This window comes from Geotrypetes seraphini, chromosome 11 (genome assembly GCF_902459505.1).
Source record: "Geotrypetes seraphini chromosome 11, aGeoSer1.1, whole genome shotgun sequence".
NCBI lineage: Eukaryota > Metazoa > Chordata > Amphibia > Gymnophiona > Dermophiidae > Geotrypetes > Geotrypetes seraphini.
In genome coordinates this window covers 40,554,229-40,570,689 of record NC_047094.1, presented here as the reverse complement: position 1 = coordinate 40,570,689, position 16,461 = coordinate 40,554,229, and the positions used below count along the sequence as shown (strand labels likewise).

The window sequence follows — 16,461 nt, the reverse complement described above, 5'->3', positions numbered from 1 at the left end:
AACTTGCCTTATGGCCTCAATATTAGATTCCAAAACCATTTATCTCCTTGTAAACTCCCCAATAAAGCATTCATCACTTAATAATGCACCACTACACCATTTATAACCAGTCAGAATGCAGAACAACCATATTGTTCGCATAGTTAGTCTTCTGCAAATTGTACTTTATTGAGCTCCAGTAATGAATCAATAAATGACTTAGCCTGTGGCCTTAGCATTTAGAAGTTTCTGAGCAATTTACTGTGCTTCTTTAGAAACGTGAGTAAAAAAAAGTTGTATTTAAGCTGGAATAATATGGAAATAACATCAATAGCTCTGTAATTAAATTGAAAAAAAAAAAAAGCCAAAGGTCTTTAGTACATAATATGAGGATTTATTAATAATCATAATGTCAGGCTATATTTATATTTTAGTGAAATTATATATACTTTACAGTACCCGGGGCTGAGTTATTTAGACACGGCTTTTGGAATGGCCCATTTGAACGCTGGCAACCATCCCTTGTGTACAGTAAAATATAAGCAACCTAAACATTAGTAAATATATAATATAAATATATTAATACACCAAGAGATAGGGTTCATATAATATTTGGGTATTTCAATGGGGGGGGGGTAGATCTTTATTTTTTTTTCAAACTATTTATTTTCTCAAACTTTATTTTTTTTTTTTTTTTACAAACTATTAGTGACTCCATTATGCAGTTTTGCTTGATGGATCTAATCAGTAATCTTAAATTTTGCTGCTACGAGGCTATCATCAGAAACTACTTAGGGGTCTTTTTATCAAGCCGCGCTAGCGGGGTTAGCGCGTCGGACATTTTATCACGCGCTAATCCCCGCGGCCGGCTAAAAACTAACGCCTGCTCAATGCAGGCGTTAGCGGCTAGCGCGGCAGGCGGTTTAACGCGCATTAAACCCCTACCGCAGCTTGATAAAAGGACCCCTTAAAGTTAAGTCTAGAAACTAAGTAAATATTTATTTGAATGCACAGTGTGAACTACATCTGTAGCCACATAATTTCAAACTTTCATGTGTTCCAGCTAATTTTATTACTATATGGAGTAGCTGTAGCTTTAAACTTCAGTTTCCAAATGTTGTATTTTCCCTTTTATGTAAATTCCAACAGAAATTGAAATTGTAGCTTTTCCCTCCTTTCCTCTTCACTCATGTTTGTCTCTATTTCGATTGCTAAAATGTTAACTGATCCATGTAGTTTGTTTTGTGATTGATTTGTCCAATTGTATGTGAGACCACTATCTAGTGGCTTTTAAATTGTACATCGCTTAGAAAATTTGTATAAGCGATTCATCAAACGTTAATAAAACTTGAAACTTAATTAAGAAGAGTCAACTGGTACAATTATTTTCTTATCAGGCTGTTCAGATGTGGAACAGTCTTTTATTAGGAATAATAATCTTAGATTCATATTATTTGTTGTAAAGTTTCTAAAGACCTGCTTTTTGGAAAAATGTTACTCTTGATTTTTTTTTTTTTCTTTTTATATCTTTTATTAAAGCCACATACAAACATCTACTCATTCTCTTCACTGCGCAGTCTGGCATTGGGATTTGCGACCTTTATCGCAAGCTGAGCTGCCTCCTTTACAATGGTCTTACGGTTCTTGTGGGCGATTTCTACACAACAGGAACACCTCCAGCTCCCTGACATTGTGCACCAGGAACTTGCGGAATCCTGAGGGCAACTCTGCGTTTGGTTTTTTTTGTTGCTCCCATAACCAATGTTTGGCATCAGGATCTGGCCCTTGAACCTTCTGCGAACTCTATTATCAATACCTCTGAGTTTACGCCAATCTCTCTTAATCTTGACATACCGATTTGACTGGTGGCGGATGAATTTCTTGGTTCTTTTCTTGACAATCTTAGATTTCGCTAGAGGTCGTAAGGCAGCCATGTCACCGGTTCCGATGCCCTGCCTTTCGAATGAAGTCTACAGAGAAAGAGCATTATTCTTGATTTTAACTTTTTGTGTAATTTTTTTTTTCTTTTTTCCAAGTATATGTGCTCCCCTTAATGTAGGATTTCTCTTATTGCAATCCACTCTGAATCTGCATTGAAAAGCAGCAAAATATAAGATTACTGATTAGATTAAAATATTACTGTTTACTGGATAAGTGCTCAGCGGCACCTGGGCTGATGGCGCCCCTTTCCCACCCTTTTCCTCGCCTCCTCTGCCGCGCACATGCCCCTTCCCTTTCCCTGTGCCTTTTCAAACTTCTGTGGCATGAGCAGTATGCCCACTTCATTGTCGGATCGCCCTTTCACATCACATCCTAGGCGCTGGTCCCGGAAGTGATGTCAGAGAGACTGCCGATGTCCACGTCAGTGTTGGCTCGCCCTTTGACATCATGTCCCAGGCGCAGGTCCCAGAAGTGATGTCAGAGAGACTGCCGATGCTGACGTGGGCAGCAACCTCATGTCAAGAAAGTAAAAAAGGTACGGGAAAGGCATGGGGTGCACACTTGTGGCAAAGAGAGGCACAGGGTAGCATAGAGGAGGAGGCCTGCCATGCCCTTAGGAAGACCACACCTGGGGCAGACCACCCACTCCCCCTTTACTACACCACTGTAAGTTCCGACTCTACTCAAGCTCCATGGACGGCCCCTAACCTAACAGTTAGCCCAGGGGTCTCCAACGTGTGGCCCCAGGACTGCATATGGCACTCAAAGTCCTCCATTGCAATCTTCAAATACAGTAGTAGTTGGCAGATATGCTCTTCAAATCCTGGAAATGTTGTTAATTTCAGTCTTTCCTACTTCATATAGTAAATGCAAACAATCTCTTAAGTGTGCTACGTGGGTGTCTCATTTACGGAATTTGCTACACTTGACAACCCAAAATAAAGTGAGTTTTTAAAATATATCCTTGAAATGTTGTAAAATCAATATCAGTATTAATTTTAAGGTCAAATACACAGTCTGAACTAGAGGTTAGGCTGGTTTACAAAAATAGTATGTGTATGCTTGAAATCTTTTGTTGGCTCTCAGAGCTTTCTTGTATTCACACTATGGTCCTTTACAAGAAAAAGGTTGGAGATTACTGGCTTTGGCAATGGCTGGTTAGCAGATATGTATATTCAGTGGCACTGCTAAATATCGGCAGCTGACCAGCTCAGCAGAGTTTAACTAGGAAAGCACCTCTCCTGCCCAGTTAAGCCCTTTTGAATACTGAACACCCCCTCCCCCCTTATATTTTTATATTTGTTTCTATTTAAGAACATAAGTTATCATACTGGGACAGAGTGAAGGTCCATCAAGCCCAGTATCCTGTTTCCAACAGTGGTCAACCCAGGTCCCAAGTATCTAGCTAGATCCCAAGTAGTAAAACAGATTTTATGCTGCTTATCCTAGGAATAAGCAGTGGATTTCCCCAAGTCATCTCAATGATGGCCTATGGACTTCTCTTTAGGAGATTAGCCAAACCTTTTTTTTTTTTTTTTTTATAACCCTACTATGCTAACTGATTTCACCACATTGTCTGGCAACAAATTCCAGAGTTTAATTATACATTAGGTGAAGAAATATTTTATCTGGTTTGTTTTAAACCTACTACCTAATAGCTTCATCACATGCCCTAGTATTTTTGGAAAGAGTAAACAAGCGATTCACATCTATCCTATCCACTCCACTCAATATTTATAGACTTCTATCATATCACCCCTGAGTCATCTCTTCTTTAAGCTGAAGAGCCCTAGCTGCTTTAGCCTTTCCTCATAGTGAAGTCATCCCATCCCTTTTATCCCTTTCATCACCCTTCTCTGTACCTTTTCTAAACACACTATATCTTTTTTGAGATACAGTGACAAGAACTGCACATAGTATATAAGAGCATAAGAATTGCCGCTGCTGGGTCAGATCAGTGGTCCATCGTGCCCAGTAGTCCACTCACGCGGCTGCCCTTAGGTCAAAGACCAATGCCCTAACTGAGACTAGCCTTACCTGCATACGTTCTGGGTCGGCAGGAACTTGTCTAACTTTGTCTTGAATACCTGGAGGGTGTTTTCCCCTATAACAGCCTCTGGAAGAGCGTTCCAGTTTTCTACCACTCCCTGGGTGAAGAAGTACTTCCTTACGTTTGAACGGAATCTATCCCCTTTTAACTTTAAAGAGTGCCCTCTCATTATCTCTACTTTGGAGAGTGTGAACAACCTGTCTTTATCTACTAAGTCTATTCCCTTCAGTATTTTGAATGTTTCGATCAAGTCCCCTCTCAGTCTCCTCTTTTCAAGGGAGAAGAGACCCAGTTTCTCTAATATCTCACTGTACAGCAACTCCTCCAGCCCCTTAACTATTTTAGTCGCTCTACTCTGGACCCTTTCAAGTAGTATCGTGTCCTTCTTCATGTACAGTGACCAGTGCTGGACACATTATTCCAGGTGAGGGCGTACCATGGCCCAGTACAGTGGCATGATAACCTTCTCCAATCTGTTTGTGATCCCCTTCTTAATTATTCCTAGCATTCTGTTTGCCCTTTTTGTTGCCGCCGCACATTGTGCGGACGGCTTCATTAACTTGTCAACCAGTACTCCACAGTCTCTTTCCTGGGGGGGGGGGGGTCTCTCCAAGTACTGCACCGGACATCCTGTATTCGTGTATAAGATTTTTGTTACCGACATGCATCATCTTACACTTATCCACATTAAACCTCATTTTCCATGTCATGGCCCATTTCTCGAGTGTGTTTATGTTCCGTTTCAGGTCTTCACAATCCTCCTGCATCTTCACTACTCTGAATAACTTCATATCGTCTGCAAATTTAATCATCTCACTCATATTCGAGGTGTGGCCATTTCATAGAGCAATACAAGGGCTTTATAACATTTTAATCTTTGTTTTCCATTCCTTTTCTGATAATTCTTAACATTCTATTTGCTTTCTCAGCTGCCACTGCACATTAAGAACATAAGAATAGCTTTGCTGGATCAGACCAATGGTCCATCTGGCTCAGTATCCTGTCTTTACGAGGCCAATCCAAGGCACAAGTACCTGGCAAAAACCCAAATAGTAGCAGCATTCCATGCCACCAATCCAGGGCAAGCAGTGGCTTCTCCCTTGTCTGTCTCAACAGCAGTTTATGGACTTTTACTCCAAGAATTTGTCCAAACATTTTTAAAACCAGCTACATTAACCGCTTTTACCACATCCTTTAGCAACGCATTCCAGAGCTTAACTATTCTCTGAGTGAAAAAACATTTCCTTCTATTGGTTTTAAAAGTATTACTCTGTAACTTCATCGTGTGTCCCCTAGTCTTTGTAAATCTTGATGCTGTAAAAAAAATTGTTTCACTTCTACCCATTCTACACCACTCAGGATTTTGTAATAATAATAACAACTTTATGTCGTATACCGCAATACCACAAGCAGTTCAGAGCGGTTTACAGAGGAAGAGACTGTACATATACAGCGATGTTACAGAAAATATTGTCAAGTACATTGGTAACAAATTTCAATTACATTAGTGAGCCGAGAGAGGTTGGGTATAACCGGAAATATGTCAGAGATACAGCAGGTATTTCAGTGATATAACAAGGTAGGAAGGAGTCAGAGAAATTTATCAAAGAGATAGGTTTTAATTGATTTCCTGAAGGATTGGTAGGAGGGTGCACTTGAAATGAGAGTGGTTAGACATTTATTCCATTTGACAGCTTGGAATGACCGTGTTCTATCAAGGAATCTCTTGTAGACACAGCCCTTCAGGGAGGGGAAGGCAAACAGATAGACACTACGTGTGCAAGTGGTGCCTGGAATCACAAAATGGTGCGACAGGTAAATCGGGGATGAACCCGTTAAGGTTCTGAAGCAAAGGCAGGCGAACTTGAAGATGACCCTTGCCTCCATTGGCAACCAGTGAAATTTTCTGTAGAACGGGCTTACATGATCAGACTTTTTGAGACCATAAATGAGACAGACGGCAGTATTCTGAATGATTATCAGGCGTTTGATGGTTTTCTTGAAGGATCCCAGATATATGATATTGCAGTAGTCTAAGGTACTTAAGATTAGAGACTGAACCAGCAATCAAAAGGAGAAGAAGTCAAAGTAGTGTTTGATGGTACGGAGTTTCCAGAGGGTGCAAAAGCATTTTTTAACTTGAGCATTGGTATGGTCTTCAAAAGTCAGGCATCGGTCCAGGATGACTCTGTTTCTATCTCCCCACAGCCATCTCTTTTCCAAGCTGAAGAGCCCTAACCAGTTTAGTCTTTCCTCATAAGAGAGGAGTTTCATCCTCTATTATCTTGGTCACTCTTTTTTGAACCTTTTCTAGTGCTGCTATATCTTTTCTGAGATAAGAAGGTCAAAACTGAATGCAATACTCAAGGTGAGGTTGCACCATTGAGCAATACAGAGGTATTATAACATTCTTAGTTTTGTTTACCATCCCTTTTCTAATTCATAATATCTTGCTTGTTTTCTTGGTCGTCACCATACATTGGGGAGAAGGTTTCAGAGTTATGCCCATGATGACACCCACCCCCAAGGTGGACCCTAGCATCCGGAAACTGTGATTTAGATTATTCTTCCCAATGTGCATCACTTTGCATTTGTCCACATTAAATTTTATCTGCCATTTAGATGCCCAGTCTTCCAATTTTCTAAGATCTTCCTGCCGTTTTTCACAATCATCATGCGTTTTAACAACTTTCAGCCAAGGGTTTCAAAATATCCTCAATGATGACAACTAGATCCTTTTCCTGGGCAGTGACTCCTGACATGGAATCCTGCATCATGTAGCTATAGTTTGGGTTCTTCTTTCCCACATGCATCACTTTGCACTTGCTCACATTAAACACCATCTGCCATTTTGACGCCCAGACTCCCAATATCACAAGGTCCTCTTGCAATTTTTCACTGTAAAAGTGAAGGTTTCTTTTCTGGTATTTAAGGCAGCAATTGGAATTCGGAAGTTTCCTTTATAAATTCTACTCATACCACTGTTGATTAGATGGCAATAATTAAATCAACTCAGTGTGCTTTATTTTAAACCAAAATAAGATGCTGGATGCAATAATAAAAGCTAGCATCCTCCCTCCTCTTTAATTCAGAAATGTGTTGTCAGTTGTCTAAATGAGGGAAAATGGCTAAAATCTAAGTTTCCAAGTTCTTGATTAAATTGTAGCTGAAAGAATCAATCTATGTGGCAAGGAGGTGAATTTTGTTTTGATAGCTCACTGCCTCTATGGGAAGAGCTTTTAATGGAAATATAACACAGAGAAGAGACATTAGCTGAGCTAATAGTAGGCTGAGTCCAAGTCCACTATATGAATCTTTGTTAGTGCATTTATGCAAATAAAAATACTTCAGTTTTCATTAGATAAAAATGTCTATGTCCTGCATTCCAGTCAGGTTTAGTAAGTCAAACCTACATCAAATATGCCACTGTGCATTAGAATGTATCTGTCTGGTGTTAATGTTTGCATTATACAAAAGTAATGTATCTAACAGTCACACGTTAAAGCCTGCAATCTATTTTAAAGCCATCAGGTGACACTGTCCTGTTTTAGGAATTGAAGTATTGCAGGATTTTTGTTTTTGTTTTTGTTCATTTCCTGTTCCATTCTGTCTGAGGAGGTGCTACTTTGAACAGCATCTTGTTCTTCAGTATGTTTAGAATAAGTTCACAAAGATAGTTAAAATCTCACCCTTCTCCCATCCCCTCCCAGTTTCTAACATTCTACTGCTCCACTGTACAATACAATAGAGTTGATGATATGTTGTTTCATAAAGCAATACCAACATATTATACAAGGGCCCACTGAAAAGTTCTCAGCCCAACCAACAAAGTTGGGGCAGTCTCCATCGAGGGCTATAGACGTAGTTCCACTTTTTTCCACTTTTTTTCTGTTCTGTATTTTTCCACTATTTTCCACTTTTTCTGTTCTGTATTTTTCTGATGGAATGAAAAAAAGTAGAAAACCGCTGAACTAACCCCCGCTTTTACTGAGGTGCGCTAATCAAATTAGTGTGCGCTAAATGCTAACGTGTCCATAAGCTAACATACACGCATTAGCATTTAGCGCGTGCTAAATTGATTAGCCTGCGCTAATCGGTTAGCGCACCTTAGTAAAACAGGGCCTAAGTGTCTAGTCCTTGATGGAGACTGCCCCAACTTTGTTGGTTGGGCTGAAAACTTTTCAGCGCCCCTTCGTATTTTCACAGTCCAATAATTTTGCAGCTCCTATGATTGTTTATTGAAAGCTTCTATACCCCTACTAATGACTGAGGAGTCAATTCAGAGCAGTTTACATGAGCTTTGGTAAAGGTGTTACAGAGTTAACATTTTCTGAGATGGTTTTCAATACAGACACATTTATACTATAAGCAATCATCCTACATATATATACACATAAGGGCTCATAATCGAAAGAGAAAAACGACCAAAAACCGGCCTAAGTCGGCACTTTGGACGAACATTGTCAAAATACGTCCAAGTGCCGATAATGAAAACGGGTTTTGGACGTATTTCTAAACGACCTAGGCCTTCATAGTGCCGCTGAACAACCAAAGTTAAACGGGGCATTTCAAGAGGAGTGTCGGGGGTGGGAGTTGGGCGGGATGTGGGCCGGCTTATATTTAGTTGTACAGCATGTATAACCGATAGTTATACAGCCCAGGATCGATGGAACTTGGACGTTGTGACTTAGACCATTTAAAACAGGGTCTAAGTCACAAAAACTTACCTAAACTCACACATAAAACAGACCCCCACACACTACCCCAGTGATTACCGACACCCCCAACCCCATAAAAATCGTAATCACACCTTTAAAATTCAGCCTCCAGACCATCATCACCTGGCAGCCTGGCATAGGAAAGCCTAGTCGTCCATCACAGAAGCGGCTTAAGCCATCTTGGGGGTGGGTTAGGGACCCATGGAGAGGAGGACCCATGCCCATAATGCCCTGTAATCACTGCATTGATACTTAAATATGTGCACTCCCCTATACACCCCAAAAACCCTTTTTTACTGGCATATAAGTGGCTCCTGCAGCCATAAGGGCTATTGGGGTGGTAGATAAGTGAGTCTAAGGTAGAGAGTTGTGCGGGGACAGAAATCCCACCCATCCCCGCCTGTTCCCACCAGGATCTTCTCCGTCCCCACCCGTCCCTGTCAGGATCCTCTCCGTCCCCACCCATCCCCGCAAAGAATTACCTCCATCCCCGCCTGTCCCCATAAAAAGAAGCAAATTACTTCTGACAGGATCATCAATTCCACAGTTTCTTTTCTGTTTGCATTGCTGTTTTCCTTATGGAATCTCTTTGGTGGAACCTTTTTTTTGTTTTCTGTTCAGGTAATTAACTTATAAATACCCTCTTTTACTAAGGCTGATGTGTCCATTATATAATACGGATGAACCCTGCTTCCAAAGCGTTCCATCCCTGTGGGAGTCCCGTTGGCTAGAGGGGGGTCCCCGTGGGAGTCCTGTGGGCCAGAGTGGGGTCCCCGTGGGAGTCCCGTGGGTTAGGGAGGATTCCCGCGGGACCCCCATGGGACCCCGGGATTCCTGCGATCCCCATTCCCATGCAGACCTCTAGTCTAGGGGATTCTGGAGGTAGTTTAGGGGGCTCACCATGACATATAAGAGAGCTGTAGTGAGGAGAAGACATAGCACCCTTTTTGTGAAATTCACAGCAGTGCCCTGTTAGGTACCCCACTATTTAGGTGCCAGGTCTGGGTGTTCAGTCCATCACTTTGCAGACCTCTCCCACATCCAACAGGGCTTGTGCTAGGCGTTTTTGACTTGGACGAAAAGTTGGATGAAAATATGGTATAAAGATGGACGATTTAGCGATATGGACGATCAGATCGACAGGACGTATAGTTAGACGATTTTTGAAACAAAAGAAATTTTGGACGTATTTTTCGAAAATGTGTCCTATACTGTTTTTTACTTTGGACGACTTGCGACTTAGACGAAAACGGACTTAGACGTTCCTTTCAATTATGCTCCTCATATAATACTAATATCATGGACCGCGTTTGCATTTAGCATACGCTAATATTTAGTGTGAGCTAAATCGGCTAGCGCGCCTTATTAAAAGGACTCCAATATTTAAACAAAATCCTACTTATTTTTTTTTTATTTTTTATTTTTTTTTTTTTTCCTTTATTTATTGGATTATTCATTACAATATCTCTGTAACAAACATACATGAATGAACACAAAATAAAATACAAAATACAAAATGTAAATTCCCAGATGGGAATTAACATAATATAAGAAAACTAATTCAACCGTATCCTAGTCCACATTAAAGCTGATCGCCAGTGCAAATAAAACATCAAAGCAAATCTTTCTACCTACTTATTTGCACACACATTACCTGTATTGTGTTCTGTGTTCACATTTAATTTACATAAATCATGATAATTCTAGTTATCTGTAGTTTGTTTATCAAATTCTCAGCAATCCTGGGTATCTCTACTGTGTTCACCCTATCATGTTCCTAGTGAGGACTAGCCCGCTATTTCCTCTATGTTGCATCATTTGTTAAAGTACTCTGAAGAGGATGGTCTCTCTCTCTTTCTTGAACTTTCCGGTGCTCTTTTCTAGTTTTAATTCCTTCGGAAGGGAGTTCCACCACCTTGGCGGCATCTCTGAGAGCATTCTTGTCCTGACACTTTTGTATTTGATATCTCTGAAGGAGGGTATTTTCAGTGATGATCAGATTTGCCGATTCGATGCACAAAATGGCTCACCAGGTGGTCTTGTGCACAATCGCCCATTTTCCGAATCCGGCCATGCAACTAAGGTCATTAATATTGAATTGCTATGTAAACTAGCAGAGCAATTGATGCTCTTACATGGCTTTCTGATGCACAAGACAAAGTGATCGCTTTTAGCGATCCGAAGAAAGTGACTGCTCAAGACCAGTTGCTTACCTGTCCTACCCATAAAAATTAATATATTTATAACATGCCATACCTTATTTTTTAAATGGGAACAGATGCTTTGTGTGTGTTGCACACACACAATATCTACCCATTAAAAAAAAAACTTGAGCCAAGCCGCCTCCCCCTGATGATGAGCTGCCACCTCCTCCCTTCTCCAGGTCCCGTGAAAAATCCCTGTGCCTACCAAATTGGCAGGAGGGATGCCCAATCCCTCCTGCCACTGGATGCGCCCCCACTGAACCATCTCTTTCCCCCCCAAAAGGCTGCCAGTCCAAAATGATGAGCCTCCCCCTCCCAGGTACATAATGTAATATATGTGGAGGGACCTAAGGCCCTGATTGGTTCAGACGCATAAGGCCCCTCCTAAGTTAGGTGCCTGCAAATGCAATGAACTTTGATCCCTAGACATGTCACTTAACACTCCATTGCCCCAGGTACAAAAAAAGGTTTTAAGCCCACTAATAACAGAGAAAGTACCTCCATATAATGTGTACAGTGCTACATAAGCCTAGTAGCACTATACTGTAGAAATAATTAGTTATTGCACACAATAGGGTCCTTTTATTAAGTTTACTAAAAAGTGGTTTTGTGCATCCTTATGCGGCTTTATTTTTTAGCACTCGGGGCAGGTCTAGCGAGGCATGTTGACCCAGATTCTGTAACCAGTGTCATTGTCGGAGGCCACCTTAAAAGCAGCCGTCGATCACCTATCAATCACACAATGGCGCTGGGTACAGAATTGTGCCTACAGCAAAGGCAGGCACTGGAAATGTAGGCCAGAGTTTTTCTGGCCTAGATTTCCAGTGCCTACCTATGATGTGAATCGTTCTTCTGTAGCTGCTTTAGGCTGCCTAACGCCACTTCCAGCATTAGCCACACCCACAGTGGCTTTAGGCAGCCTAATGCATCTACAGAGGTACAATTCCGGTGCTAAATTTTTAAGACACTGCTAGGCGCCTTGAAACTCAGTTAAAAACGTTGTTTCAACTTCGGGTTTTTGTTTTTTTTTACTGAGTTTGAGTGCCTACCACCTAAAAAAATGATGCCGTTTAGGGAATCCAGGCCATTCTATTCTAATCAGTCAGCTAGGATTAGTGCGTGGTTAGCAAGTATGCCAATACCACCTTCAAAATAGGTGGCGGTAGATCTCGTGCACTATTGGTCACCCGCTAATGGGAAAATGATCATTCAGCTATTAATAGAAAAAGTAGAAAATACTGTCATTTTACCCCTACGATAAATATGGTCTGGACACACAGGAATGACTTGAGCAAGGACTCACTAAGTCCATTTTTTATCACTGTTTGATAAAAGGGTCCCTTTTAAGAGGTATATTCAAAATGTGGTACCAAATTTTGCTGTATTTTATGTGGCAGCCATTCTAGAAATTCCAGGACCATCACCAACAGTTCCTACAGAATTAATGCAGTTCATTATGTGCAAAAACATATGGCACATTATTACATAGGGTTTAACTGTGTTAATTCTAACTCAAGTGTTATAAATGTAATGTACAGTAAGGCTTTTATTATTTAATGCAATTTAGTACATTAGTATGTGTAGGTTCTAATTAGAAGTACTGCAGACTTAATATATCCTAATGCAAAAAAATTAAGTAGCTTTTTAATATTAAAATGGATTGAACAAATTGCATTTAGTAATTAGATTTTGTATTAACCTGTCAGTAATGCTAAAACTTCACCACTACCTCTTGAATACTAGCCAAGTTCTAAGTTATCCTCAGCATGTTAATGCCCTTATATCACTTGACCCTCTGAGTCCATGATGAACTTTGCACAGTATTGCAGTCATCCTTTTTGTACATCTCAAGTTGGTTGCCTTAAATGTCCTATACAAAATTAAACTTCATACCTTTTACTTGAGCAGACCATTTGTGACCATCTTTGGGAAAGATTTTACATGTAATGCATCTATATACAGTCTGTAAATGTTACATATTTTTATTATTATTATTTAAGAAAATAAGAATAGCCATACTGGGTTAGATCAATGGTCCCTCTAGCCTTGTATCCTGTTTCCAACAGTGGCTAATCCAGATCACAAGTACTGTACCTGACAGAAACCCAACTAATAGCAACATTTCATGCTACCATTCCCAGGGCAATTAGTAATGTAATTTATTTATGTAATGTAATTTATTTCTTATATACCGCTACATCCGTTAGGTTCTAAGCGGTTTACAGAAAATATACATTAAGATTAGAAATAAGAAAGGTACTTGAAAAATTCCCTTACTGTCCCGAAGGCTCACAATCTAACTAAAGTACCTGGAGGGTAATAGAGAAGTGAAAAGTAGAGTTAGAGGAAAAATAAAAATAAAATAAACATTTTAACAAGACAGCATTGATCTAAATACTTTGGAATGTAGAAGAGAGGAGAGAAAGGAATAGAAGCAGAAGGGGGAGCCGTTGAACAGTAGAATTCTGGAGAAATTTAAATGATAGAAATAGAACAAAACAAAGACAAAAGGCAAAACAATAGATAAGATTAAAGATAAATCATAAGCTGGAAAGAAAAACAAAATAAAACTTTGTCTTCAATCCACGGTTTCAGCGTCAGTGATGAAGTGGAGCAAGTAAGTTTAGGAGGAGCGATTGACGTTTCCAGAAAGGGCTTCTTCAGGGAAGAGACTTGGCAGACAGTCCCAGGATGCCTATGTCTCCTCCCCTGCGATGTTCTCCCATCCATGCATTCCCTCCCAGACACACTGCCCGTGCCCCAGCCGCTCCAAGGAGGCTGCCCCAGATGAGGCCCACGGTGAATGCAGGATTCTCTCCTCTGCGGGAAAGCCGCCCGGAGCCGACATTCGATCTTCTTAGCGGATTGCATGGGGGGAAGAGTTCACACTCTTGGTAGGATCGGGTCTGTGTGCTCTCGGTGGTTGTGGCTGGTCTCGTTGCTGCTTAGGTGTAAAAGCAGTTGATCTCCACTGCTGCTGATATTTAAAAGCAGGCAGATTGATCTCTCCAATGGACTGCAGGGGGAGGAGTTCACACTCCTGGCAGGATCGGGTCTGTGGGCTCTTGGTGGTTGCGGTAGGTCTCGCTGCTGCTTGTATGTAAAAGCAGTTGTTTTTCTACTGCTGCTGATATTTAAAGCAGGTAGATTGATCTCTTAAACGGGATATAGGGGGAGGAGCTCACATGCCTGGTTGGATCGGGGCAAGGGCTCCTATTATAGGCAGCTGGTCTTACTGCTACTTAGGTGTTAAAGCAGTTGATCTTCCTAGCGTACTGCAGGAGGTGTGAAGCTCACACTCCTGTCATGATCTGGTCTATGGGCTCTTGGTAGTTGCGGTTGGTCCCAATGCTGCTTAGGTGTAAAAGCAGCTGTTCTCCCACTGCTGCTGATATTTAAAAGCAGGTAGATTGATCTATCCAATGGAATGCTGGGGGAAGATCTTATATGTCTGGCTGGATCGTGGCAAAGGTGGCTTCCCCCATGTCTGTTTCAATAGCAGCCTATGGAGTTTTCCTCCAGGAACTTGTCCAAACCTTTCTGAAACCCAGCTATGCTAACCACTGTTACCACATCCTCTGACAAGTTCTTCCTATTTGTATTAAAGGCATTTCCATTTAACTTCATTGAGTGTCTTTGTAATTTCAAAAGATTAAAAAAATCAATTCAACTTTACCGTTCGACACTGTTCAGGATTTTGTAGACCTTTATCATACCCCACCTCAGCATCTCTTTTCCAAGTTGAACAAACATAGAAACATGATGGCAGATAAAGCCCGAATGGCCCATCCACAACTTCCGCTATCTCCTCTTCTCCCTAAGAGAACCCCACATGTCTGCCCCATGTTATCTTGAATTCAGATACAGTCTTCATCTCCACCACCTCCACCATTCCATGTATCTACCACCCTTTCTTTGAAGAAGTATTTTCTTACATTACTCATAAGCCTATCTTAACTTTACCCTATGTGCTTTCCTTCTGGAGTTTTCCTGAATTTGAAAAAGACTCCCCCCTATACATTAATGCCACTGAGATATTTAAACATCTTTACCATATCCCCTCTCTCAAGTATTTCCTCCAGAGCATACATAAAAGGCTTCTAAGTCTGTTCCCATATGATTTATGACAAAGACCACTAACCAATTTTGTAGCAGTCCTCTGGACTGACTCCATCCTATTTATAACTTTTGGACTATGTGGTCTCCAAAATTGCACACAATTTTCCAAATGGGGCTTCACCAGAGACTTAAATAATGGCATTATCACCTCCCTTTTTCTACTGGCCATTCCTCTCCTTAAGCACCCATTGCATCTTCCTGGCTTTGACCATCTCCTTTTCTACCTGTTTTTGCCATCCTGAGATCATAAGACACAATCATCCCCATGAGAAGATTTGGTCATTCTTCTTTGAGCCTTTTTAAATTCTACTATCTCTTTTGAATGCAAAACTCAACATGGGGGTCGCACCACAGAGCAATACAGAAACATACAATAATTTTCTTGCCCCCTCTTTTACAAAGGTGCGCTATGCTTATTATTATCCGCGCTAAATGCTAACACGTGCATGTTATCCTATGGGCGTGTTAGTGGTTAGCACACTCGTTGATTCAGCGCATGCTAAATCCGCGCTAAAACGCTTAGCCCGCCTTTATAAAAGATGGCCTTGTCTCTTATTTACCATCCCTTTCCTAATCATTTTTTCACATAAAAGAATGCTGGCAAACGCAACAGAAATGATCTCACCTGAACACAGGGAATGGATTTGTTCAATATTAGGGATGCTCAAGCACTCACAGCACCTGTGTGCTGAACTGTTGCATTACAAGTATTTCCTCCAACAGAATTCAATAAAACTTCTTTTTTGTTTGTTTGTTTGTTTCAGGAGACTTTAGTTATCTTTCCCCAGAGACAGAGACAGTCACATTTATACTACATATCGTATTAACAGCAGAAAAGCAGTATAAAATATGTATAATAAAATTCAATGGTAACTAATAAAAGAATAAAGGAAATATCCACAAAAATATGTCTTACAATACAATAAACCAATTTCTAGGCCACATAACCAAGTAGTTCAATGCGGTTCACAAAAGAGTGATAAAAATACAAAGAAATAAGCAGGTAGAAAAGAAATTAATTACCTATAAATTTATGAAAAAGTTATGGCGTGCATAGGCCTTGCGTAAATTAAGCACATCCTTAAGTAAGTTTTGCCATTAACGCATAGCTACTTTTAAAAATTACTTTGAGCTTTTAGGCCCAGATTCTATAAATGATGCTTAAAGTTAGGCACCTAGATCAAAGTGTCTAGCCAATCTAGGCATCTAAGTTAATTATTTAAAAAGGTTGATCAGTACCAATAACAAGCAATTAGCAACTCATAATTAGCAAAAATTAAAATTAATTGGGTGGTAGGCACCTAAATCAGTAGATGCCTACCACTTTCAGGTAGGTACCAAATCCAAGTGACCTACCAAAATATAAGTGTGGTTAGAGGCAGAATGTGGGTGTCTTTGGTGTGGTAGTCGCCTAAAGTGAACTTAGCACCAGTATTTAGCCAAGAAAACC

At 40.6% G+C, this 16,461-nt stretch overlaps 1 pseudogene; it reads right to left on the bottom strand.

Annotated features, from left to right (window-relative positions):
- Positions 1-1,483: 1,483 nt before the first annotated feature.
- LOC117368909 lies at positions 1,484-1,913 on the bottom strand (annotated as a pseudogene).
- Between the last annotated feature and the right edge of the window lie 14,548 nt (positions 1,914-16,461).